Genomic DNA, 27,648 nt, shown 5'->3' on the forward strand with positions numbered 1-27,648 from the left:
TAGCTGGCTATCGCGTCAAGGATTCGAAACATTTTTAATCGAGCTACGGGAATTTCGCGTCAGTAGCGCGATTCGCGTCGTGCCGTTCGCATTGCCCAACGTCAGTGATGTGAAATTCGCGTCTTCGCGTCTTTGCATTGTCTCTGTAGGCCCGTAATCTGCTTGCGTGAATAGTTTGCGTCGCGTCCGGTGTGAGCGCACCGGCACTGACATGGATCTGGAGCCATCCTGTGAAGTTGGATGTTTGAGGTTCCGAGGGAATATGAAATGTCTACCGATGGTTGTGATTCTTCTTCGTGGTTCAATTGACTGTTTTTCTACAAAATTGTGTTTTGTCTCCATGTAATATGTAACCCAGGTTAAGGGTTGAAGTATTAAAGTAGTGTTTATAAAGCATTGTCAAGTTGATACGGTCAACTAGGGGTTCATTTTGTTTGTTTTGGTTTAGCTGTGTGTGTCTCTGTGTGTGTGTGTCTCTGTGTCTGTGTGTCTCTGTGTCTGTGTGTGTGTGTGTGTGTGTATATGTCGAAGTGGCCAATCAGCAGGGGCTGTAGCTGGGCCGTGAACGGCCGTTTTCGCGCTGCGCTCTCTCCGGTCTTGTTCGTTCTTTCTGCTGCTGACACTCGCGTGTAGAGGCCTTACACAGAGTCGGGAGCGGCCAGGAATGCTGTCTCCATTGCGTGGAGTTGCACATAGTTCCACTTTCTGGCGGTGAGTTGAAGCGGGGGTGTTGGGGCTGTATAAAAAGTGGTTGTTGAGTATGGTAATGACTCAAAGTAAGGTACGTATGCTAATGCTAACATTAGCCGCGATGCTAGCGCGATGCGGCGCTATCGATGCGTTAATGTGGTCGTTAGGGATAATGAATGCTGATCGAGGCTAACATGAATAGCCTGATACTAGCCTATGTTAATTTGGGATCTCATCAATAATTACACCAGACAGGTGTTACAAATAACATATAAAAGGTATTATGTCAATAGTATTACTCACCATAGGTTCCAGTCACGCCAGGATTCAGAGGTGTCACAAAACTGTGCTGGAATTGAAATGCAGTCATATCGAATTGAACTTTTGACGCTGGAATTTGCATCGTGAATCACGAGCGAGGTGTCTGAACGTCGACCTCCGTTGTGCAGTTTGCAGACGCTGATTCTCCTTCACTCGGTGCGTCCGGCTGAAATATGAATCGCATGTGCTCGAGCCGAACGAAAACGCAGCGCTCAAGTCAAACGTCAGGGGGTCGCGAGTCTGAAGTCTTCGGCCCCCGGAGACGGCGAATGCTTGGACAACATTTTTTTTTTTTTTTTAAATTTTATGACAATCCATCCGACAGCTGGTGAGATATTTCAGTCTGGACCAAAAGTGCAGGACTGACTGACAAATCGACTCTGGCTTTAAAAAAACAAAAACAAACTCAGGGTGAATCTGTTCACGTAAACGTGAGAAGCCACAGACGATGACGTCATCTGTGGCCGTCACTTGACGAAACTCTCAGCCCGGAGTATCTGCGGATCTCACAAGGTCTTCATTACGTTTTTATTTCTTTTTTTAAGGCCTTTAACGATATTGAATTTAATTTAACAAAAGTCTTAATTATATTCTCTTGCCCTCTCCGGGCTGTAAACTTAGTGATTACATGTTTTTCGGTTCCTGTTGTGGGCCGTGGGGGAGACGCGCTGCGCTCGTAAAACTCTTAAGCGGGTGTCGTCGCAGCAGCATGTCGCAGCAAAATGTGATGCAATGATAAAAAATTTCTTGGCTATTTCCTCCCTATTGGGTTTCCATCATAATTTGCCCTGAGGTCACTAAGGTCATCGTCTCATCACTTCCCCTCTCCCGTCTGCCAGGCTTTTCTCTGTCGCTGCCCCCAAGCTCTGGAACCCTCTCCGATTAAACATTAGATCTTGTCCCATCATCGAAAATCATTTAAAATGCCTCTTTTTAATCCTCTGTTTAATTCATCCTGATTCTGTTTCGTTTATTGCGACCGCGTTAAAGCCTCGTCATTATTTCTATTGTATTTATGCCCCTAACTTTTGGAACAGTCTCCCTTTCCACAACGGGGCCTCGTCCCATTATCGCTTATTCCAAATCAAATCTTCTGTTTTTAATCTTGCGTTTGATTCAGCCTGGTTCTGTTTTTCTTAGGATCTGGTTAAATCCTCATGATTATGTCATTATCTTTATGTCTCATTTCTTTTTAAATGACCTTCTTCTTCTTCTTCTCCTTGTGTTGTTTTCCTTCGCCTTGGCCGTAAAGCAGCTTCAGCTTTACCTCCCGTTGTTTTTTATGCGCCGTATAAATACATTTGACTTGACTTGACATAAACTTCATTCTCGGGACGGTGTGAGCTTGAAAAAACAGTTTTGAGTTGCAGTCTATGTGGTATCGAGAAGCTCTTAAATTTTAACTCGGAGCATCCTGCAGAAAAACCCCGTCTGCCGGTCAGTTTCCTCCGACACCCCCCCCCCCCCCGCCGTCCAGACCCCCCCAACGGCAACAACCAAATGTTTCTTGTCAGCCGTGTCAGCAATCTGATGAATGGCATTCTCCGAGCCTGCAAAAGTGACCTCCGACCCCTGGTGGATGATCATATTCGTACATTCATTTTCTCCCCTGGTCCCTCGGCGTATATGGTCGGCGACCAACTTCACTTGATGGAGAGCCAGATTCCCCTTTTCTGGAGTGTTTTAAATGCAGCTGCGAACACGCAAACACACACACACACACACACACACACATGCGGTATGTATCGTATGCGTATTCATTAGTGAGCGTTTGGGTTCAAAGGCAGTGAGTCACATTTTGCGCTACATGCACACACACACACACACAAACAAACTCACACACACACACACACACACAAACGCTCCGCAGACAGTAAACTGTGCCCTTTTCTGTTTTTTCTTCCTCAAAATGTTATGGCGTCCATGTGTGAATGAGGTAATTACGCCGTGTCATTCACGATGATAATGCTCCGCGGCTCATTTGACTCTCATTACAAACCATTTCCAGTCAACTCAGCTGTGTGAGTAGAACCCTCCCATACCTATTCACACACACACACACACACACACACACACACACACACTGAAGGACAGTGATGAATGTCTTTACATGCTGTGCAGTGATTGGCAAAAGAGTGAAAAACGAGAGGAACTCCTCTCCTCGTTACAGTCGCTGACTCTCTTCCTCTTCTTCTTTTTTTCATTGCCCCCGAGGAGTTGGATGATACGAGCGTCTTCCGGGACTTGTCCTGCAGCAGAAGGGGCCCCACAGGAAGACGTCCTGTAGGCTTCCTGTGATCTGACGGTCTGGTGTCCTTCCAGTAGGAAACGTCACCTTCTGAAGTTCAACGCACAGTACACACGCTTCTCTCGGTTTGCATTTTTTGGTCAAAATGACATGTTGGGATTTTGGACGGCGTCACTGTGCGTGTGTGTGTGTGTGTGTGTGTGTGCGTGTGTGTGTGAGCAGGGAGGCAGGACGCCCATCAACATGTCAACTGATGGATTGGTCGCTGTGGGGAGAGATGCTCTGGTGGTGAGGTCTTCAACACCATTATGGTTATTTTCTAATGTCCCTTTCAGGATTGATAAAGTTTCGGATCTGGTGCAGGCTTTTTTTATCATTGTTGAAGGAATAATAATAATTCAGAATTTGTATTGAATGTTTTAAAAAAAACATTGGAAAAAAAGACTCAACAGGAAAGCATGTGAGGGTAAATCAAACGGTAACAGTTTCATTTTTGGTACAAAAACTAAAAACATATAGTTTAGTCGAATCTTGTGGGAAACACGTTCAACACTGTCTCCCAGAAATTTATACATACAACTAATATATTAAAAAATATATATTTTTAAAGGAAATTTGATGTAAGACTCGATTATGTTTTATGTTATTGTAGCAAACTTGGAAAGTCACAGCAACACTGATATTGCCACGGGGGCATGGTGGCCAAGTGGTACGGCGTTGGTCTCGTAAACCAAAGATCATGGGTTCAATCCCCATCCACGCCTTCTCCATTATGATTCAGATTGAACAATACACAGAGTTAATGTCAAAATTCAAGAGATCAAAAGCATAAACTACCCAAAATGCCTGTGACCCAGGCAGTCGGTTGTCCACCTATCCAAAGGTTGGCAGCTCTGTCCCAGCTTCCTCTAGTCTGAAGGTCCTTGGGCAAAAACTACAAACATATAGTTTAATCGAATCCTGTCCTTAGATTATGGGAAACACGTTCAACACTGTCTCCCAAAAAGGTATATATGCAACAAATTTGTTTAAAAAAATGTTTTTAAAGGAAATTTGATTTTATTAGATTTGATTTTTTTAATTATCGTAGCAAGGATTTCTCCTCAATTCACAGATTTGGTCAGAGTGGGCGTGGTGGCCAACTGGTAAGGTGTTGGTCTCGTGAACCAAAGATCTGTATGAATAATAACTATAGTTGGGTTTTTTTTTCTAATTACACATTTCTATTTCTATATACTTACGTTATATATACGTTTTCAGGCATGTTTAGCTCGTGACCACGTACTGACGGAATTCTGTAATGGAGTTACCATGTTTTGGCTTAGTAGGTCAGCGTAGTTTCCAATGAGGACACCAATGTCCTTTGTCGCCTATTATTTTGTTCTCCACTATTTTATTGGGGGGGATTTCTGTGTCTTTAAACTCAATGTACTGAAGTTTTACAAGTACGATCTCGGCCCTCGGCCCTGCAGCCCAAAAAACAGACACCGATCATTGTTATTCTTGTGTTGATATAGCCGACTCACCGACAGCTACGGCTCCTGACCGTGTACAGTACCACACAGACTCCTTCTCATCAGAGTTGTCAAGATAAATCATTTGAATGTCGACCACAAGAAAAGACGCGCGAGCCAGACAGAACACACAGCTCGGCCCCGCTCGTCCGGTCTTTCGCTGTACATGAACCTTCTCAGCTCCGAGCCGCCGCCGTCCTGTCCCCGTCGGGCGTGAGACACACACACACACACACACACACACGCTCAGCGCCCCTCGCCCCAACTCATCCCTGGAGCTTCACATCTTCCCCCATATGGGACAGATTGAGTCGTGACCACAGCTTCTCCCTCTCTCATCCCGAATCAAGGCTGCCGAAATCAGCCCCCTTTCACGCTTTCCTGGGGCCACACATCACGAGGGGGGGGGGGGGGCTGATTGGGCGGCAGATTCTCTCTCCGCACTGCTGAGGTCGGATGTAAATCCCCCCGAGGTCGGGGGGGGGGGGGGGGGGGGGGGGGGGGGGTCAAGTGTTTTCATCATCCCGCGCGGCTATTATTTTTACGCGTTATTATCAGCTGTGCGATATCTCCGCTCGCACAGGAAACCGGGATGCACGGGCGCGAGCGGGGTGGGAAGTGAAGAGATGTGGGTCTTGTATGGCTTGTTGCCCCTGCAGCTGTGGTTTGAGTCTCTTCTCCCCCCGACCCCCCCCCCCCCCCCCCCCCCCTCCGGACCTCACACAAGCCGGTTCATATCCATCCAATAAGTCCTCACCGTCTCTTAACTGTAAAGGAAGCAGCTGCGTTTCATCCTCATAACCGCCGCTGGCAAGATTGAGTGACCATCAGCGAGGCCGCCGACCACAGCTGCTCTGATTTCTGATAAGCCTCAGAAGTTTCGGGAGCTATTTATTATAACCCCAGCCTTTCGCTTCCCACCGAAAAAAGAAATCGCCCCGCATTCTCAAATCATATCCTGCGAAAAAGAGGAGAGCCAAAACACATCAACGGCACGGTAACCCGATCCAAGTGTTGCACGTCAGCGCCAATGTAGGGACTCCGACGGTTTTCTAATAAGAGCCTCCTCGTTTATATTTATTAGCTGACACTTGAGCATCACCGCGGTTTGGAAAATGTTTATTATTAATCGAAGGACCACACTGTTCCCCGACTTAAAAAAAAATTTAAAAATGGGCTGCCGCTCTCCCACACGCATCAACCGTATTCTTTTACCACCGGCGGGAGATGTGCAGATAACAGACGCGGTCCAGATTGACTTAATGTGATGCGAAGGAAAACTCCCTGGATATTAAGAGGCTGTCGAGAAATATTTTCACCGTTGCCTAGCAGCAGACGGCCGTGAGAGAGATACCTGCTGAAGTTATCAGCGGTGCTGACTCTGCAAGATGAACTTCGACAATTACTTCATTATCAAGCAGTGAGTCTTTTCACCGTCCTTTTGCTTCTACTTTATCGAATTTATCCTTTTTGTCAAATGCAAGTTGTGCAAAAGATCTTTTTCCGTACCTGTCTATGGTTGTCAGATCGTTTCCCTCACGTCTTCTGTATAATAATCCAACTTACTTCCGTTTGTTTTGTTGTGGCACCAATGTCCATTTTTGATCAACACTGAAGCTGTGGCTGCATTTATCAGCAAAGTTTTTCAATTTAAGAGTTTTTATCTCTGTGAGTTGACATGCAATAACTTGAACAGGAGTCTCAAGCTCTTTTCTTTTACAATTGTCTGTAGAAACAAAGGTTGATGACTTGCTCGCACTAATGCCAACTCTCAAATTCTTCAGATCGCTGACTTGCCTGTCTTCTCACTTCTGACTACACATTACATTCGTTTTGCGAGGCGACCTACGATCGGCCCCATGCTGGGACGATCTGGAATCGAACCCCGACCTTCTGTACCAAAGTCAGCGGTGTGACCCGCCAAGCTATACCAGCTACATGACAGGTGAGGGGGGGGGGGTCATCACACACTACATGATCTATCACCAGGAGAAGCCCCTGACTACGAAATAGTCCTGCGATCTGATTGGATGTAGTTGTCGGCGATTTGTCCAGATATTTAGCCTTTCAGGAATCCACTCGGGGAAGGCGACGTGTCGGCGAGCCTCTCGGATCGCGTCTTTGAAAAGTTCACGCGGTCGATCGAACGCCAATTCGGGGCTTTTATCGGCGAAGTTCCCGAGTTTTTCGGCGAGTGGAAGATCAGGCGACAATATCCTGTAGTGTGAACTAGGCGTAATCTGCCCATTAGTCTCTGATCATCAACCAATCAACCAAAAAACATATAGTTAAGGAAAAGTGATGGTTTTGCATTAAAATGATCAGTTTTTAAGTTGATATGATGAATTTTGAAGGGAGCAGTTTCTCACTTACCCGTCCAGCCGCCACAGAGCAACAGAATCCTCAGCACCTGATGAAGCACGAGTCAATGTGGGCGACGATTCAGAGCTTTTTGGAACCGGGCTTACAAGTGTCGACAAGCCAAGAGCGAACAAAAGAGACATCAGATCATTTGAGAAAGGTCAAGGGAAAAACACTGGCCCTCCTGCAGCAGCTGGAGCTGGCGGACTACAGTGTATGAATGAGATAAATACATAAAACAAAATAAACATTCGTCCTTCTTTATCTCCTCCAGTAGTCGCTGCTGGCGCGAAATTAAAACCTATTAGAGGAATCGAAGCCCGTCAGAGGACGCTGTCAAAAATACGAACATTTAATTCCCAAGATATCTAATAACAGAAAGAAACTCTTTCCAGCGTGGATGAACTGTACTTTTGGAGGACGAAGCCGTTCATTTGTCCAACGGCGGCCAAATCAAAATTATAAATGACCTTGAGAAAGGACGCGCGGCCCCGGAGAGAGAGATGTACGTCGTCCACACACGTCCACGGCTCTTTGTGAGGTTATTTTCTCCTGCCAGAGCTCAGTCATCCCCGAATTAGATTTCAGCATACGCAACGTGTGGAGGCTCGTTGGAGGAGAGCGACCGCTGACACGAGCACAAAGTCATCATCGCTTACCATAAAACAAAGTCCCGCTGATCGACGCTGATGGACAACGGCCTTTCCGAGCCTTACGAGATGTGTGACAGCTGCCCCCCCCCCCCGTTCATTCAGCACGTGTGACGGCTGAACGTCGCTTTCAAGAAATCCAACCCTTCAACTCTGCGTTTAGCCAAAGAGCTATTTGAGTGTGTGTGTGTGTGTGTGTGTGTGTGTGTGTGTGTGTGTGTGTGTGTGTGAAGCCATTAGGTTTTCATTGAGGAGGGGAAATTGCGCTGTTGTTCCTGCTGAAGGTTTCATGTGGTCGACTGAAGTGACCCGGTGTGACCACGGGGGTCAGGGGGGCTCGATAAAAACGACACGGCATGAAACCATAGATCACCCTCCGGAGCAGGGGTGGCGTTAACCCCGGGAAATCTGGGGGAGCTGCGAGATGTTCAAAGAACACGGAGCCTCGGAGAGTTATTTGTTTAGGGGTTGATCTGCGCTGAAATGGACCCGCTAAGTTGCTGGAGTCACAGCTCAACCGTGCCGCTCTTCCTGGATGGGGTGAAGAGGTCGCCGTCGCTGCAGCGGGGGGGGGGGGGGGGGGGGGGGGGGGGGGGGGGGGGGGGGGGGGGGAAGAGGGAAAAGTGGCGATTTTTGAAAAGCTGCAAAAGTTAAAAACCGAGCGCATGCTCTGCAGAAGCAAACGCCACAAAGTTCTCCGTGCCATGACCTCACTCTTTGGCTGTTTTTTGATAGATGTCCTGGCAGCATTCAATATAATTGTCTGTATGTCTTACACAACCGCAAACGTAATTCCCCTTTGCAGCGCAGAGAAAGGCCGCCCCCCCCCCTCCCCCGCTCGTGTTTTTCATATAGGTTATCCTAGGTGGCCTCCTGCCCCATAAAGATCCCCAGAAACCACACACACTATAAACTATTTACAGAACCGAAAGGCGCTTCCGAAAAGAGTTTTCCGAGTCTAAATCCTCTGCCATTTTCTTTTTCCCTCTCTCACAATGATATACCTTCGAAATTACACATTGGAGATGGATGGGAGTGCCTCTACTTCTTTTTTTTTTGGACTCACAAGTTTTAAGTAAGAAATTTAAAGGCGATATGATCTTGTTCTGTTTCAATGAACTGATAAGTGTCGTCAAATTAAAATAGATGAACATCACAACTCTAACAACGGCAGATCCCTCCTCCCAGCCGTCGCACGGGATCAAAAGAAATCATTTAATAATTGTAAAAAAGTAAAACAAATGCCCATTGTATTGTCAGACCAATTGGGTGATGAATGTCTGCAGGCCTCATTAAACTTATCAGTAGGTCCCAAAGACTGTAAATAAAGATGGACAACGCGTCTCCACTTCCTCCTTTTGGGCCAATATGCTAGATACGGGTGCACGTATGTCGTCATTTGGAGTCGGAGTCTGCACGGTAGTGATCGCGGTGTGGAGCCGCGGTATCCAATACACGGGCTCGACCAATCGCTAGTCAGTGTGAGACTGTGTGATAAGAACTACCTCAAATGACAGAAACCACCTTTCGAGTCAAACTTTACTTTAGTTTATGTTCCAAATGCTAACATTAAAAGGGGGCGGGGTTTATGACCTATACTGCAGACAGCCACCAGGGGGCGGTGCAGATGTTTTGGCTTCACTTTTGGGGAGCTGCCATGTCGCTCGTCTTTATATACATTCTATGGTTGATCCCCCTACGAGTAAATGGAACTTTTGTCCAATGGCAGAACCTGCTTTAGATTCTCTGAGCCAACTTGTCCAATAGTTCCACAGGAACTTGAGGAAAACATTGTCTATGAACCATGAAAAAATAAATACAGCTTAAGTCATACATCTTCATCTTCTCAGGACCATGATTGTCTGTCGAGAACCTCGAGGTTATCCCTCCCATTGTTGTTGAGATGTGTTTTTTTTATTTTTTTTATGACAAAATGATGACGTGACTATGTGTAAGAGGTCAATTGTAACTTTGTAATTCCGTTTCATAGAATCCGCAGCTCCCCGCAGCTCTACAGAGCTTTACAGTGAGTTTCAGCTGATGTTCTCTCGGCAGTTTTTAGAGGAAAAAGCTCTGAAAACCCAAAGTCCACGACCAGCTGTGCAGCAAACAGCAGTCAGACACTGGCTGGGGAACATGGTGGAGCAATTAGCAGCTAAAGAGTAAAAAAGAGACTCGCTTTCATCAAATGGACAGAAACCCGACTCCCAACGAGCGATAACGTTTGCCCAGTCAGAAACCTGGTGTTTGAACAAGACAAGGATCTGGGCTTGTTGCCGCTGGCCCATACGGGGTCTCTGCACACGTGAAAGTGTCACGTTTCACTGCAGCAATCAAAAACACACTGATCTAATTATCATAATGTTCGGGCTTATTGCCACTTCTTGGGTAAACTATCGCCCCAAATGCCGGACTCACCGCGGACCTGTTTATCTTAGCCAATCAATTTCCTCGGCAGCAGGCCGGGATTACCCTCCAAGGCCGATCGGGCTCCTCCTCGCGCCGGGGGCCCGCGAACGCCGTCCGTGCGTCGTGCTTATTTTGCCTTCCTCCCGCGCATTCGGCTCTGTTTGTTGATCTTGGTCCGTGCTTCCCCCCTTTCTGGGGCCTTGGACCAGTTTCGTCTGCTTTGTCTGGCCAAAGCCTCGACACCGGCTGGAGTCGGGACTGCGCTGCGGCCCAGAATACACAAACGCCACTGGTCAGAAGGACCCTCGGACCACACAGCCGTCAAACCCATGTCCCAATGTGCAGTTTGACAGAATTGCTCCCGGGTCAACGATGTGGTGACGCTGGCTTCTTTCTTTTTAACTTTTTCCTCGGCACAGCGAAGGCGGGGGGGGGGGGGGGGGGGGGGTGAAGTACAGGAAGACTCTCCGCGCTGTGTATTTTTGCAGGAAGTTCAGATAGAAACGGAGGGAACACAGAACCTTGATTCAAAACCGCAGAGGTCACTTCAACTAAATAAAAGCCACAAAAAAAAAAAGAGCCAATTCTTAAGAGAGAGAAGAAAGACGGCTGGTGAATAATTTTCCTCAACGGAGAAGAAAAAAAAGCACAATTACGACGGTCAGGAGGTCTCCGCTCCCGGGGAGGGAGAGTAAAAATAGTCCAGTAGATCTTGGACATTTCAGGATAAATTGGTGTACGCTGGCGCACAATCATAAAACCACAGAGCACGAGAATTGGTGCTTTTTTTATTTAGGGCAACAATACTGTTTTTACGAATGTTCCGCCTCATTTGAAGAAGTAACTTCTTGGACACTGAATTGGATCGTGGTGCTCTGAAGCTTGCGTATGAAAAATGAGAGGAACAATTCCTATATCCTATTAAGTCTCTTTCCGTGATGCGTTCAGTGTCACGTTACGAGCTATTGGCTAACACGGTTTAATGATGACCAGAGGGGTAAGGACGATAGTCTGTCCTCGCACTTTGTCAACGAATCCCATTAAAAGACTGAAAAACCAAAAGACGTGCCGGTGTAGCCATAGTTTAATTATTTACTATATTTTTATGAGTTAGCAAAAAAAAAGGCAATATATGGTCTGTAGTCCTTGCACAGATGTGACGGTCAGGCAATAAAACGGAAGAATACAAGATCAAAACTAAAAAGTTATTAATATAATTCATAAGCTTGCGGAGCAATAATAATAAAATTAAAAGCAGAAGATAATATAAAAGTTAGAAGCGCACAATAACAAAAACAAAGCGATGAAACTGGGACTAATAACGTCGGAAGGAATTTAGATTAACTTAAGACGAGGTTGTGCTGCGTTATTAGACGCTTCAGCTAAAAAAGAAAAGGAAACATAAAATACATAAATCACTGCGGCACAATAAAGGCGAAGCCACATTAAACGGCTTTGCCTTCATTGACTGTTGTCCAGAGAGCCAGTAAAAGTCGTATGAACGAGCCGCGCCGGGCGAAATGTTCTTCCATTTATACGCGAACGCAGGAAGTGTTTCAGGAATAATCCCAACGTACAGTACAACACCAACCAGCTGCTGCTGGAAATACACACACACACGTGATGCACGTGTGTGTGTGTGTGTTATAAATATCAATATATATCTTTACGAATTCATTTTGAAGATTATTCCGTCCTCAGTGGGAACAAACGGACTCCAGACTCCAGCAGGTGGGACGAAGAAAAACAATTAAGAGACTCGTGTCTTTTTGTTTTTCCGTGGGAAGAAATATATATATATACATATATATTACAAACCTCAAGCTATTGTCACATTAGAGCGCAGCGCGGCCAAGTTCCTTTGGTGCTTGTTTACAGCAGTTTATAGTCTGACGGAGGAAGTTAATAAAAAGTGGATGGTGCAACGCAGTTAAACTATAATAGCTCCCTTCGTTCCGGTCTCTCCTCAGAAGACGAGAGACTGAAGGTCCGTCTGTTTGTTTTCCTTCTCGTAAATCCACGTGTCCAAGAGTTTCGTAGAAGATTGGTACGCATTCATTCCAGGGAAACCGGTTGATTTCGCCATTTGATGCCATAAATTCACGTCTCGGAGAAGGAGAGGGAGAAGCGGGATTCGACAGCCGTCTGCAGCTGCGCGTCAACCCTCGAGCCAATAGGTTTTGTTCTCACTTTTAAGGGTCATCCCACGCGACCCTTACAGTGCGTTACAGAGACATCACACGCGTCTCGTTGTGCGCCAGAAAAACCCCAGGAACCAAGACATTTGATTTGCAACGTCTATCAAGTCGCACAGTGAAGTTAGAGTTATTTGCATTCAAGGAGGAGAGGGATGAGAAATCCATGAACTGTCATCTGGTCCAGAGGTTTCAGAAGTTTCCAATTCTATTTTTTGGGAAGGTTATTGTCTGACTTTGTCACGGCGTGCGCGCGCTACACGAGCTCTTCGCGCCTGGAAACCTTCGCGCCTCGCAATTCATTGGATAATAACGGTGAAATTCATCGGTTCTCCTGCGCTGTTCCAAGAGTTGTAAAAAAAAAATATTTTAGAAAGAAGTTTTTTTTGGAAAGCGCATTCTTCTGGTTTCACACATTTACTCTGTGATGGAAAAGTCTATGCGGGGAAGGAGGAGAAGGCCACCCTGGGTGAATTCTCCACCCGCTCTCTCTCCTTCGACCTCCATCTCTTTCTGCTTCTCGCTCCGTTCGGCTGGTGAATCGAGAAACGTTCTGCCCAGAAGACCCGGGGAGGCATGTTCGCCATCAGGGCGATTACGCTCACTCACTGGTTTCCAGTGCAGCTGAATAAGTGTTTGGATCAGGTAGAGCGCTGCTTTTCTCCAGACGGACTCTTTGTCTTCGCTTTAACAATGACGTCACCTAAGGAGGAAATATTTGCTTGAGCTACAGACTTATTCATGTGTGCGGAAGAGTAGTAGGGCCAGTCATAAGAAGAAGGAAAATGAGAGGGAATATTTTTTTAATATATTTTTTTACATTTGAAGAATAAAGACGAAATGTCGAGAATAAAGTTGAAATAATATTTCAAGAATAAAGTCGAAAAACTGTGACCCGGAAGCAATTTTCACCAGCACCGAACAACCAGATGTCGATGTTTCCTTAGCCACTTTGCTAAGCTAACGCCAGCTGCTTACCACGTTGTAAAGTTGCAATGTTATTATTGATAGGCTGAATCTGGAAGAAACGGCGCGGTGACAACGGGTGTTTGCACGTGAACGTGTCCTGACGTGATGTAACGTTCAACTGCAAAACAACCGTTAATGAATTTTGAGAGGCGTGCAGTTAGCGAAGCTAGCGTAGCTTTGCTAACGTTAGCCAACATGGATGTGTGACAAGCTGAACTGGAACCACAACACGGACGTTTAGGGCTATTTCAACTTTATTCTCGACATTTCGACTTTCATCTCGAAATGTTATATAAATAAAAAAAATCTTCCCCCTCATTTATAAAAAAGAAAATCTTCCCCCTCATTTCTCTTCTTCTTTTGTCTGGCACTAATGCTCTTCCGTACATGTGCGTGTATGAAAATGTGATGTGATGAGATTTTTCTGGGAAACATCCCCGGTTTTCCTTGGTTAACTTGGTGATAAAAGTGAAAGAGACGTGGGGCTTCAAGGGAATTCATGGTGAGGTTTCAAAATGTTTTGGGGTTTGTTATGTGTTTGGAAATAACCTCACTATTTGCAGACCTGATACATGACGGATTGCATCTCACACAGACGTTTGAGCTGAGTTCCAAATCTCTGACTTGCTGCTCATCTTCAATTTTGTCTCCTTCAGTCACAGTCCCTAATGCTCCTCTTTTGCCAATCTGGACTTTTCTACTATCCACATCTGTTCCAGTTGTTCTCCGCTGCTTGTCCCCCCCCCCCCTCCCCTCTCTGATGTTCCCGTCAGATGGGATTTCCACATCTATCACAACTGCCCCCTTCTGCTCATCCCTGTCATCCACCACTGTGTCTGGCCTGGTTTCTGCTCGTCAGTCACGGGGACTCGAGGTTCCACAAGATCTGAGCTCTGATGTTCACCGACCACTGTCGCTGGTGGTGTGTCCCCACGTTGGACCTGTAGGGACATCGAAGGCCATACTACGGGGCATCTTTGCATCTTTGTAGGTCTGATGTCATGATCAGAGCCTGTCTGCTGTCTTTCAAACCACTGGTAGTGTATTCGAATATGGTGCTGCTTTTAAGATTCACTTGAAAAAACCCAACCCGCGAGGTCGATAGGTGCCAAATTTGCTGTGCACTCACCGCTGAGCAGATGAACACCTGTAACTGCGATGGTTAAACTGGCAAAGTGCGATTTTTCTGAGAAAACGAAGGGGTTTCTCCTCTTTCTCTTTCTCTCTCTCTCCGCAGCCACGGTGACGATCATCACAGCTCATTTTTCAGTCTGGAAAAGTAAATCGCATCACTGTCTGTCAGCCAATACACTTTCTTTTTTTTTTCCCCCTGAGAGAGAACCGATCACACATTGTGTGTTTGGAACAGCAACTGTAAAGTAGAAGAAAAAGCTCCATGAACTGGCTGTGTATTGAATCACAATTGTGTTTTAGCAATCAGCGATGGACGGAGAGAGAGAGAGAGAGAGATCTGCATTTTGCTACTCTCTCTCTGTCTCTCTCTCTGTTTATTTGAAAATGTCATATTATATAAGGTTCAGCTGCAATCACTCATTGATTTTCGCCTGTAACCGGATCTGGTGTTGCCCAGTTTTCCCATATTCTCTCTCACACACACACACACGTGTCCGGGTCCCGACTTGAAGAAGCTTGTATAGTAGTTATTTTTTTTGTGGATTCTGCAAAAGCATTACGATTTTATTTTCATATGCTCTGGCCCCGCAAAAGTATGACAACCCGTTTGGAACATTACAGTCAATATATCATCATCCTAAAGGTTTGGACAAAAAAGCATCTGCCAAACGATTGTAACGTATAGTGTCATACATCACCGTGTCTTCGTGTTTATATTCCATTATCACCTTGCGTATGTCTTCTTGTCACACTGAGAAGCTTCAGAAGTTTATTTACTTCTCTTGCGTCTTTAGCTGCAGGATAATGTATGAAAATCAAGTGGGAGTCTGAATAACCGCCTACAACGCTGCACTGTTACCATGTCAACAACGTCACATACAGTAATGTGAGGACGATTTCAGCGATAACGCTAGAGCAGCTTTTATTTACCAATTAAAACCTCAGTAAAAGAGAATTAACCTTTTCGCTGGGACCACTCTTTGTTATTTAACGTCTCCTCCTTGGCTTCACTTGTGCCAGAGTTTTTTTCTTTTTCTAATGGTATTTAATAGGTATGTTGTTCCAAGCATCCCGGAGAAAAACTTGGCAGACTCGTCCCGCAGATTTAGGTTTGTCTCGGTGTCTTCTGTCTCTTCGTGTAATCCCAGCCTGACTCCAGTGTGTCTGCGGGGGTCAGAGCCATCGCTCGCCATTGGGCTCTTTTGTCCTCCTCGTCTCCGAAGATAGTTCTTTACGAGGTCTGGCTGTAAATGTTTTCGAGCTCGTCGTCCTGCTGCAGAATGAATTTGGGAACGATCTGATGCCTCCCTGATGAATGAGAATCTAAACAACAGAGTATATATCTAAAGTTTGGGTACAAGAAGGCATGGAGGTGAAGTTTGTTTTTAGCCACATTAGCTGAAGACATTGTTGATCTTGTGACTTCTCCAGCGCCACTGTGAAATTCACATTTGTGGTTTTGAGTCAAATATCTCAACAGCTATAGTGGATGGATTGCCACGAAGTTTGGTACGGACATTCACGTCCCCCTCAGGAAGAGTTAAACCTTGGGTGAGTCCTTCATCTTCCATCTGGAGGCCCTGATCAAGTCAAAATTGCAACGAGTCAAAAAAACGTTGGATGTAGCTGTGCGAACAAATTCTATCACTCATGCACAGACACTATACCTCGGCGAGTTTGTGTTAAAAGCTGTGTCAGAAAGAATGTACAGCATCTCCTGCGGCAGCGGTCTCTGGTGCAGACCCGTCAGCGGCAGCGTACGGTATGTTGCTCTAATTTGTAACATAGAAGGAGTATGAATCTTACTTTTGGTTTCATTGTTTGGGAGGTGGTCCCCTCGTCGGGGTAGAGCAGGAGGAGCAGGATTTCCAATCACTTCCACGGTCTATTTTTTGTCATCAATCTTTTCTCCATCAGTCCAACCTACCGAGGCAGACGGCCGCCACACCATCAGTTTATCCTCGTCCCTGTTATCAGGGGCTCACGAGGGAATATTGGGCGTCTGTGAATGGTATCATCAAGAGAACAGTCCAGATCTGCCCTACGTGAAAACTGATATTGAGAGTGACAAGAAGGTTCTGGGTGTCGAACCTGAAAGTCATGTTTTCCCAGTATCTGTGTTGGTTTACACCACGTACTCGGGTAGTCTGTCATGATCTGCCAGGATCCACAAATCGGTGATCCGTCAGCCACATGCCAATTTTCAAATGAGCTACAGTGGGACCAGACTTTGAAGCCCAACAACAGCTCCCTGGGCGTTAACTCCAGTTTTTTGTCTGATTTCTGCTGGTGCCATAATCGGCATGGTGTAGGCTCATGACCCAAGCAGCGATCCCAGAGAAGATTGAAGACTGGCTCTGGCTCTCGGGCTCTTTATAGAGGTCACATCGTATTTTGGGAATGCAGCCACCCGTTAGCTCTCTCCAGCCCGTGTTACATCAAAGCGGCGAGTCCTCTACCCCCCTCGCTACTCTACAGTATGCTACAGTGTGCACTGGCCTTTATTCAAATCCCCTCTAATTACCTCCAACGTTTAGTGGTGGACGGTCTGTTGTTTGAAAAACCCTTGTTTCTTTGGTAACGTGGTGCACACCATGTATGGTGAGAACCTTGTGATACTTGTACAAGTGTAGATTATAGATTGTAGATGCGATTGTGTAAATTGCGTTCTGTGCTCGTACTCTGTTTGATTTGTAATCGCATTCGAGTTCGCTTTAGTGTGTTTGTTTTTGTTTTTTAGCCTAAATCTGTTCCTTGGAGAATTTGGAGCGAGTCCAAGTACAGTATAATTTGAGTTAATTACTGAAAGGAGAATAACATTTGATAAGGCCACCGTGGAAAAAAAAAACGTCAGTGGAATAAACCACAAAACAACCACAAATTGACTGAAAAGAACCGAAAAAGGACAGACGCAAAAAAAACAACCACAAAGAAAGTTGAAGGGATGAAAACTCGCCACACAGGGACACAAAACGAACAGAGACATTTAGAACGGCCACAAATTGACACAACGTGACTTCAAAAGAAATGAAGACCAATCACAAGGGGACACAAAATGCCACCAAACAACCACAAGGTTGATGAAAACCGGCCACAAAGAGACACAAGACAACCACAGAGAAACATAAACCGCCAAAGAGATGCATCGTCTCTCTCAGCGTCTTGCTCCTATGTGAGCCATTGTCTGTGCCCAGGGAGTCACTATGTGTCACAATAATCCGTCAGTCATGTCAGTGAGCAGGGGTGTAGCAACTAATTCTGGGCCCTATACACATAAGCGGTCTCTTTGGGGCCCCCGCAGGTATGATGCTGATTCATTTGTGATACTGTGTGTGTGTTCTAATAGTAACTAGCTAGCTAACTTCTACTGTATTTAGTTAGTAGAAGTTACAGTTAACTAGCTAGCTAACTTCTACTGTATTTAGTTAGTAGAAGTTACAGTTAGCTAGGTAGCTAGCAATAGCAGCTGTGTCGATCTCAGCTAGGTGGCTGCTAGCTAGCTGTCGTAGTAGGAGTTTGCTAACAGCTAGCCACCTTTCTTTTGAAAGAAATTAATCAAGGGTATTTGTTTTTCCTCTCTTTCTTTTCTCTCTTTTCTCCTCTGGGACCCAGACGTTACTTTCTTGAGGGAAGACATGACGAAGTCACCGCTCAGTAGATTAGCTGACAGATCCTCATGGTGAGTCGTGATGGTAATGGATGAGAGGGCCCTCAGAGAACCGCCATTATTTTTTGAAATACATAGTTCAGTTAATCCAGTCTCTAAACCAATCCAGCCAATTTTTAATTAATGACATGACACTAATTACTTAGAAAACACTAATTCCAAACAACCAACCCCCCCACCCACCCACCCTTGGGCCCTGGGTTGTCTGTCCCCCTTCTTCTAATGTGGCTACCAGGGGTAAATGATGTTACTATAATTCTGATGTTTGTCTTTACCAAAATAAAAGTTTACAGGCTCATTGTTTTGTCTTTCCACAAAGTCCATGAAAATAAAAGCTTCTTTTTTTTCTCTGAAAAACACAGGCTTTGCAGCCGCTGTAAAAAAAAGCAACAACCAGCACTATGGATAGTACGCCGTACTGTAGCTCCAGACTCCAGAACCCACAACTCCCAGCTCCACACCCAGACGCCTCCTTCCTCTCCTTTAACAGCCAGACATTCTCCAAACCGTCTGGGGTCTGGGAGTCAACCGCCACCCCTTGACACCAATCCGCACAGGTTAATTGACAATGAAAATACCTGGAGGGAGAACAGCCGTTTATGAAATCAAGATTTAAACCTGGCCATATAGGATTATGAGAAAGAAAAAAAAGAGTCATGGGCACGCCGCAAAGAAAACAGCTCGGCCCGCGGATGAATAGGTATCCCTTCTTCTTCTCCACTGTGCTGTTTTTCTTCGCGGAGCTTGTGGTCTCGAAGTGCTTTGAGACCCCGGCGCTGAGGCAATTTAATGGATGTACAGCAGCTGCACGGCGCGAGAAAATAGTATTAAAATATGTTCCTGGTGTTTTGATACCAAACTCAGGCTTTAGGCGGGCGCGCGGTGTGTGTCGGCGGCGCTAAGCCCGCCTGCTGCAGTGACACGCGGGGGCACAGCTGTGTGGAAGAAAAAAAAAATGGCGCCCCCGAGCAGTTCGGCCTCTCACAATCAGGCGCGGAGCGTTTCCGCAGCCGGGGGGAACATTCGAGGCTTGATTCACGCTCCCGTGGCTCTCGCTTGTCGCTCAATGTTGACTAAAAGTTCCATCTTGCGCTCTACCACCCTTAAGCTCTCGACTCATGGATTGAATTAACTACCCCCCGAACACAAAACACACGCAGAGACGTGATGTACATGGAGAGAGACAGCAGAACGCACGCTCATTTGCTGCTTTACAGATCCTCATCCAAACCACTTATTCCTGGATGACGGACGAACAAAAATCTAAACATGTATTCCATATTTTTTCTTTGAGCCTGACATGTTGTTATTCAGCACTGCTGTCGGCGGATTGCGGAGCACTTCGCGGCGACAGCATCAGTCCCGCTCGCCGACGGCTACCGAGCTGCTTCCCAGGCATTAGCGCCGTGTGACGACGCCGAAATGGGTCGAAGATGAGCGGTTTTGCAGAAGAAAGCGCGCGGCAGACCTCTGTTTCCATAACAATACTGCCGATGCAGCACACCCCCTCCCTGTAATCAAGGGTTTACTCACAGCTCCTTGTTTTGACAGCGTTGCGTCAACTGTTTTGACAGCGGCTAAACTTTTCAACCATTCAGCTCCTCTGTCCCTCTTTTCTTTTTTTCTTCTTTCCATCCTCTCATGCCTGCGTCCCAACATCGTCTGCTCATCAAACTTCCAGCGGCGCCAATATCTCTATTGCTTCTTTATTATCACATGGGCGGCTCCGAGAGCGCTGTGACACGGCAGGTTCTTGGTTTTTGTAAACATGGGGAGTTCTTTCTTAATTTCTTTTTCTAGAGTGGTATGTAGCTCTAAAGTTTCTTCACACTGTCTCGTGATGACTGGCACACTGATTATCCGTCAGAGGGTTATCTGACTGTGTATGTAAAGATGAACGCTGCGTCTCCACCTCCTCCGTCTGCGCCCGCCGTCTTGCACGTTTGACGCCATTTACACATTTGGAGCCGCGGTGTCGAGGTCACGCCCCCGAGTCGATCTCATCCGTCAATCATGACGAATCAGTGAGATAAGAATGAACTAAATCTACCAAAAAACAAAACAGATTACACTTCACAGTTACACCATTGACCATACACAGTTGACCATAAAGGAGTAAAGGGTCAAAATAAACCTTTTAATAAACCATGTTTTGACTTGGTTTGAAAACCTTTAAAGCACCAGTGTGTCATTTTGGGAATTTTTCTGGCGGCATCTGGTGGTAAAGTTGCAAACCGCAACCAACTGAGCGACGTAGCAAACATGGCGACTCAGAGGTGGGGTCCACCTCATGGAACTATATTTAACTCATTCAGAGTTGACGAAAAAACTTGATGATTATACATATATGAACACATAGTTATGGACAATATATGCAATTTCTGTGAATAAGTTCTTCTAAATATGACACACTGTAGCTATAAAATACTGTTTCTCTGCACTGTGCAGTTGCTCTGCACGTCAGACAGACTTTGTGTTTAACTGTGACGATCACATGTGCCTGTCAAGTGAAAACCGGCGCACTTTATTTTACAGATCCATCAAATCTGAATCATTTTCTTGAGAGTTTCCTGGAAAGAATCGAGAAGTTTGGTCCTAATTACGGGGAAAATACAGATCTGAGATTGTTGTTTTTGTCGAGTTTAATATTAACTTCCAGGCGAATTTCCATGAAAAAAAAAATCCCCCTATTCATTTCCAATTAATTTATTATTTGAAACTTTATTCTTGCTGAACTCTATATTCTTTTACGGACACTTTTTTTTTTTTTTTTTTTTTAGCATTGTGTATGTTTTAGCTCAGCCGTTTCCGTCTGACTTAAAGTCTCAAGCCATTAGGACCGAATTACCACGGCTCTTTCCAGTCAAACTATATAGAACATTATTAACCAGATTTTAAGGACCAGCAAAATAAGGGCCTCACCTCGAAAAAAAAAAATATTTATTGAAAATCAATTTCCATAGTCCCACTCACGTCCAAATCTAAAACATGCGTTACACAATGGGCGTAATGTAAAGTGTGTATATACTTTATATGTGAGTTGTACTAAATGGCTCTTAAATGAGCACAATTACAGGCACGGCTCTGTCTGACTTTTTTTTTTTACTTCCTGTAGATGGAAATGTGCCAAAAAATGTTATTTGTGCAACAACAGTGCCAAGCTCGTTCAATTAGAAAGAGATTGGACACTTATATTCTTTATGGCGGTCGTTTAGCTTCTTGAGACCTGTTATTTTTGTTGTTGTAAAAACCTGTATTTGGATTGCGGAGGTGAGAGAAGGTTTCTGATTTTCTCAAATCCTCGTTGTCCAGAGCCACGGAGGTAAGAAATCCAACTCGTGTGACACGCGTGTGTCGTGAATTCTCTCCGGCCTTCGCCTCGTCTCACTCTTCATTTTCCCCCCCCGACGGTCTCGGGAGCCTGCTGTGCTCCTGACACGACGGCATCCCGAGAACACGGCTGGAACCTGCTGCCCTGCCTCGCCTCGGCCTCGGGAGTCGGAGAGTGTGCATTTTCTTTTGTGGTGGGTGCGGCTCCAGTGGCCGAGCCCCCGCGGCGGGCGGGTCGCTGAGGAGAAGTCAAGACGGGCAGCCTTGAAGACACTACCATCTCACATCTGCCTCGTCTCCCGTCGCGCTTGTTTTTTTTTTTCTCCTTCTCCATCCTTCATTCCTTTTGCATCGCGGTTGCCATTCCTTTTTCCTTTTTTTTTTTTTGTTTGGAACGTCCCGGGATCGTCTTTTTCCATTCCCAGACAGCTGGAGCGAGTTACTGGCTGACTGGCGGTGGTGGTGGTGGGGGGGGGGGGGGGGCTCGCAGATGGTTCAATTCTCATGTCACCCCGTCTGCTTGGCAGAGACGTCGGGGAGCAAGTGGAGAAGGATTTATTCACACACACAGAACATACTGTGTATATATACATACACACACACACACACACACAGTCACGCATGTTTGTGTGCGAGCGCTTCCACACACGTTTTTCCCATTTCCATTGTGGACTCTTAACGTGCCACTCTCGTCCAGAGACACTCTTAGGGTCTCGGCCCCCTTCCTCGACGAGAAGCGCAACAACGCGCCGAGGGGATCAGGTCGGACGCGACAGACAAACAAAGGTCTAAACATTTTGCCGAGCGCACACGAGTGTTTCCACAAACAAATCTGCTCCTGTCGAGGTGGAAAAAAAGCCACAGAGACAACATTTAGACTGTTGAACGTCGGGACGAGGGGGGAAAATATCCAATCAGGGTTTTGTTTCTTTTATCTGACCGGTGTTGTGATGGAGGTGGATCACATTGTGCACCGAATAATCCCGAACCTGTGTTTGCACGTGAAGGGAAAACATAGGAAATGAGTGGCAGTTGCTTATTGATGTGTGTTCACGAAAAAGGCCGCAGCCAACGGTTTGTGTCATCGCCGGTGAATGGGTTAGCTTTTCTTTTTGATAATCGGATTAATCCTGAACAAAAACAAAGGCTGAGCGTTGGAGAAAAGAGGGGGGGAAAGGAGAAAATGACTGAGTTCAGTGGTCAAATGTTTTGTTTCAACTGTTCCAAACCTCAGAATTATTCAATTTATAATCATTTTTAAAAAGAGAGAAAAACAGCAAATCCACAAATATGAAAAGCTGGAACAGGCGAATGTTTCTATTTTGCAAATTTTTCGCACGACAAGTGACTTTGGCGATTCTGGGAGTTGTAATCAATCAATTTTTTGAGCAATGGACCATTCGATTAATCAACTATCTGTCTCATCATTATTCCATCAAAGCTCCTTAGACTCACAGCAATCATTCGCACATCATACGTCCCTGCACCTATTCATATTTACCTCATCGTGAGCAGATTTTTCACATTGCAGCAGCGGCGGCCGTGCCATGCCACACATTTGCACTTTATTCAAAACATTCCTTTTGGAAGGGAGGTGACTACATGGGGCGTGAGATTTTGGAAAAAAGCCCTGAAATTATTCTGGAGAGAAAATAGTTTTGGGTCTCAAAGGCCTTTTTTGTTGTTGCTGTTGTTTTCAGTTTTCACAGAGCGGGCGACGATACTCCGCAATTCTCGGGCGGCTCAGATTCAATAATTGTTTGCTGAATGTTTCAAGGTTTGAAGACGGACAGGCTGCATTCCTGCGGTGCACGACTTGGTCATCGAGGTCCTCCTCCTGCTGGGAGAGAGACTACTGTTCGTGTGTGTGTGTGTGTGTGTGTGTGTGTTACCATTGCATACACAGTAGGTGGGAGGTATCTGTAGTGAGAAGACCCTGCTGACAGCTGCAGACAGGTGGGAAACCTTACAATAATATTACACTGCAGTTAAGGGTGTGTGTGTGTGTGTGATTGAGTGAGTGCATACATGTTCACGCTCTATATGCATGGTTATGCATGTATCCACGTCGGACTGCGAGCATGTAATTATACGTCAAAAAGGGAGTTGTTTTTCTTTCTCCACTGTCGCCGAGTGTTCGCTCATTGCGGGAACTGTTGGGTTTCTCTCTATAATATTGTCCGGTCTTGACCTTTTACTATTTAAAGTGCCTTGAGATAATGCATGTTCTGAATTGGCGCTTTGAAAACAGACCAAAACTGAATTACCTCATACTTGGCTGAGTTTATCTTCTAAATTCTGACTGAAATGTAATTTTCTCCAGTACAGACACATTCTTGTTCAATATTCAATTTGATTTAAAATAATGATGAATTGTGCATTGAAGGACCGAGTCTCCGCTTTAATTTGAGTTAATTTAATTTAATTTGACATATACTTATGTCAATGTAGAAAAAAACTGAGGCAGATTTGGCCCTTTCAACACATAACGCTCAAATATCCAGGGGTCAAAGGTCATCAGCTGTTTGTTGCGCACATAAAAAGCTCACGTGTGGTCAGTGTGTCGGTTCCATTTCGTTGGAGAAAAAACAATGAGGCTCAAAAAAGTCAGAGATACTTGAGGTAGTTGGTTTGCCGTGATCATCAGTTTGGTACTCGGGCTGGTGCGAACAGGAAAACTAGAAAAATGGCAAATGAGCTGGTCGACAGGAACAAAAAGGTCAAAGGTCAAACTCAACAATGTTCTCTGGATGTAGGCGGACGTGTTTACTTGTCAACGATCAAGGGATTACCCTAACCTCAAGATACAAAACCCCCTCAAAAACAGAAAGGCCATAAAAACAAATATAAGGAAATCTGGTGGAACTGCGGAACAACTGATGGAACTAAAAGTCAATCTCCATCAAAATGATGCGAGGTAGAACTCGTGGAGAGAATAAAAGGAAAAAAAAGAAAAACGGCTCACGAATCCAAAGCCGCCACCTCATCTGTCAAACATGGCCGGTGGTTCTGTTTTCGGCTCGGGCGCGTTCGGCTGCAAACGGAACTGGCACACGAGCAATTCACTGACTGGAGGAATCAGCAGGCCTGAACTGCAGAGGAGCACGGAGTTTGCTCACTGGAAGACATTTCGTCATTCGGCATCAGGCGACGATCTTCCACCGGAGAGGTGGAATCTCGTCGCCTGATCTTCCTGACGATCCAACGGATTGACGCGTTACTCAAACATGGCTACAGCCTCTGGTGGCCGCACATATCCATATGCTAGGTTAGCTTCTTTTGATGTGCTAGCTATTTGCAATGGTTCGTTCATAACAAAAAATAAGTATATTACACGAGTAACGAGTGACGAATCTTGATGTTTAAAGCATTTTCTTAGAGTAAGCTAGTGAAGTAGCTTTTACTTTACTCCAGAATTTAGTCACAAATCATTTTATAATATTTATGGATTAAGATTAAGATTAGCTAGAAGTATAGTTGCTTTTCAATCACAAAGTTGTTAAAATAAGTTTTCCATATCGGCGGAAGAAGTAAGTTAGCCTAGCCTGTTAGCTTCCGTTTTCTGAGTGGAATACAAAATGAAAGGTTTAGTGTGTAGGATTTAGTGACATCTAGTGGTGAGTTTGCAAACTGCAACCAACTGGAGACCTTGGCCTTCAGGTAACGTAAAATCGGGAAAGGGCTTCTCTAGTTTTTGGTTGGTTTGTTCTGGACTACTGCAGCAGCATGGGGGTGCAACATGGTGGACTCCATGGAAGAAGACGTTAAAGACGATTGTTGTTGTTTTTTGTTATTAAACACAAATAAAAACATAATTATGAATCATATTCCATTTCTGATGATAGATACCCCTAAATCCTACACACTGGACTTTTACCAGTGTAATGCTTCCTCCCCCAAAATGTTGGATGTTGTAAACGGGAGAGATAACTGCAATTGCTAAACCAATGCAATGTGGTCTTGTTGGAAATGTATCAATGTTTGTAGGCTGCACAGTGAGACATGCTCCGATCCATATTTCACCACAGACATTTAAAGCACCTCACTGGAAATGCCTGCAGAGTCTTGAAGTATATATATATATATGTCTGCCGTTTCCACAAATGTGTCCAAAAATTGTTTTATTTTTCTTGGAACATTCCTGTAAAACTAACGCAACCGGAAAAATATGCAAAATAACTGTAGGATCATAGTTTGTAGGATTTCAGTTTGAGTTCTTTAATAAGTTGAATGAGTTCATTTATGTAACAACAGTCATGGCTTTAATTCCTCCCCACCACCACTCGGTTCGTGTGGTGGGTCATCCGGCTCTCAACAGTGGAGTTGAACCCCCAAAAATAATTTGCGATGTGACGAACAATTGAATTCTTGTCATTTTTGTGCAGCATGGCATTTGTCAAATGTATGGATATTGAATACCGGGGACGCAACAGCCGTGACCACTTTCAAAGCGGCTGCCTGTGGAACCGTAACACATGCATGTGTTTCATCCGCGCACCCTGCTGCTGAAGAATCTTCACCTGTGCACCGAGTTCATCTTCTCGTCTTACCCCCCCCCCCCCCCCCCCCCCCCCCCCCCCTTTTTTTCATCACAAGGTTGCTCGGGACACGACGACTACCGCAGCACTCGCCGAAAAAGAAAAAGCTTCTCAGGAAAGTGGGAGCCTATAACTCCTGCCAACGTGAGTGAAAAGTATCCCTCAGAAGTGGCTTTTTCTTTTTCTTTTTCTTTTTTTGTTATCTGCAGCTCGGAATCTGCTCTACAAATGTGTGCAGGACATCCATAACCGAGCGCTCCCTCGCTGAGGTTTCTTTTTTTTTTGTTTTATGGTGAGATAAAAGAAAAACCAAGGAGGTTATCTCCAACTCGGCCGACATTCCAAGTCAGAGCATGGTGTTGACTGCAGCCCTCTAATTGAAGACACATTTGAGAGATGTCTCGCTGCCTTTCTGCCAAATGGGCCTTTTGAATTGACCCCGGCAACCCTGGTGCAAGAGGGACCTCCGGTGGCCGCTTCGGTCATGACGTGTAAAAACACACGCCGCCTTTAGTGTAGAGCACATGTCAAATATGATGAAGAACACACACGTCCGACTGAGTGGAGTTCTCCCGGAGTCAAAGACAGACATCTGCCGACCTCAGTTGCCTTGATTGTTGTCGAGAGTGTACATTTGGCGCATGTCAGGAGGGTTAAAGGTCATTTGTGAGATTTTTGACATCTGGACTATGACGTGCAGTATATGTGACTAAATATGGCTACACCATTTCTTCAACACACCCTTCCCCATTTTTAATGCATAATGCAACACTGTTGGAGCTGCTGTTACTGCAGGACTGTCGCCATTCAAAAAAATATAATCTGATCTCATGAAAGTGCAGTTTTCCATCCATGAATATCAAACAACGTCCATTTTCCCCCCCCCAAAATCCAACGTTCAGAAATATAAACATCCATCTATCCATCCATTAGTTGCACAGCTTATCATTTAAGGGTCGTGGGGGCATTGGGTATCACAAAGCTCAGGAATATATAAAATTGTATATTCAATATTACTGGAATGCATTTTTTTTATGTTCAAAATCCATAGATGCTGAAAGAAAAAAGACTGAATAGGCAAAAAAAAAAGATCTATGAGGTTAGTAATACAGGATATTGATTTCAGTTTTTTTCTTTTTAAAAGGCTTTAAAGGTATTTAAAAGTCTTGGATTTCATTTACAAAGGTCTTCAGTGATTTTATAGCCTGCTGCAGACATTTACAAAGTGTCTTTGTATGTAATTTGAGCAAAATCTGCAAAACCTCCGTTGCAGACCTCTAACCTTAGTAGAATCCATATGTGAACCTCAGATAAGTTGAATATATCCTTTTAACCAACCGTCGTCCATGAAATGTCACGTCTGTGAAATATGAAAACACAGTTAAAAAGTTGAACCATGGTGAAACTCCACAGACTCTAATATAGTAGTATAAGTAGTATATAGTAGTATACTAGTAATAGTAGCTGGAACTTTATTATATCTAAAGCAACAAGTAAATACTGCAAAAACAACTCAACTTTGATAGAAACATGATTCAGCACAATTCCAAAAAGAATAAATACATAAATTACAGTAATATACACTAAAATAATTCAACAATAAGCAGGCAACAGTAATAATA

The 27,648-nt window shown here is 45.0% G+C and overlaps 1 long non-coding RNA gene and 1 other non-coding gene across 3 annotated transcripts; both read left to right on the forward strand.

Moving 5' to 3' along the window:
• The first annotated feature begins 550 nt into the window (after positions 1 to 550).
• LOC118319322 lies at positions 551 to 26,192 on the forward strand. Of its 2 annotated transcripts, XR_004795952.2 has the most exons (5): positions 551 to 711; positions 3,226 to 3,547; positions 6,558 to 6,718; positions 18,104 to 18,170; positions 18,521 to 20,440. It is a non-coding gene; the product is annotated as an uncharacterized LOC118319322 (long non-coding RNA). The 2 variants fall into 2 exon arrangements; XR_004795954.2 differs by lacking the exons at positions 18,104 to 18,170; positions 18,521 to 20,440 and adding an exon at positions 26,085 to 26,192 and having other exon boundaries at positions 552 to 711.
• On the forward strand, positions 3,952 to 4,023 carry trnat-cgu. Its single transcript has one exon. It is a non-coding gene; the product is annotated as a tRNA-Thr (tRNA).
• Positions 26,193 to 27,648: the final 1,456 nt, after the last annotated feature.

Source organism: Scophthalmus maximus, chromosome 9 (assembly GCF_022379125.1).
Source record: "Scophthalmus maximus strain ysfricsl-2021 chromosome 9, ASM2237912v1, whole genome shotgun sequence".
NCBI classification, from domain to species: domain Eukaryota; kingdom Metazoa; phylum Chordata; class Actinopteri; order Pleuronectiformes; family Scophthalmidae; genus Scophthalmus; species Scophthalmus maximus.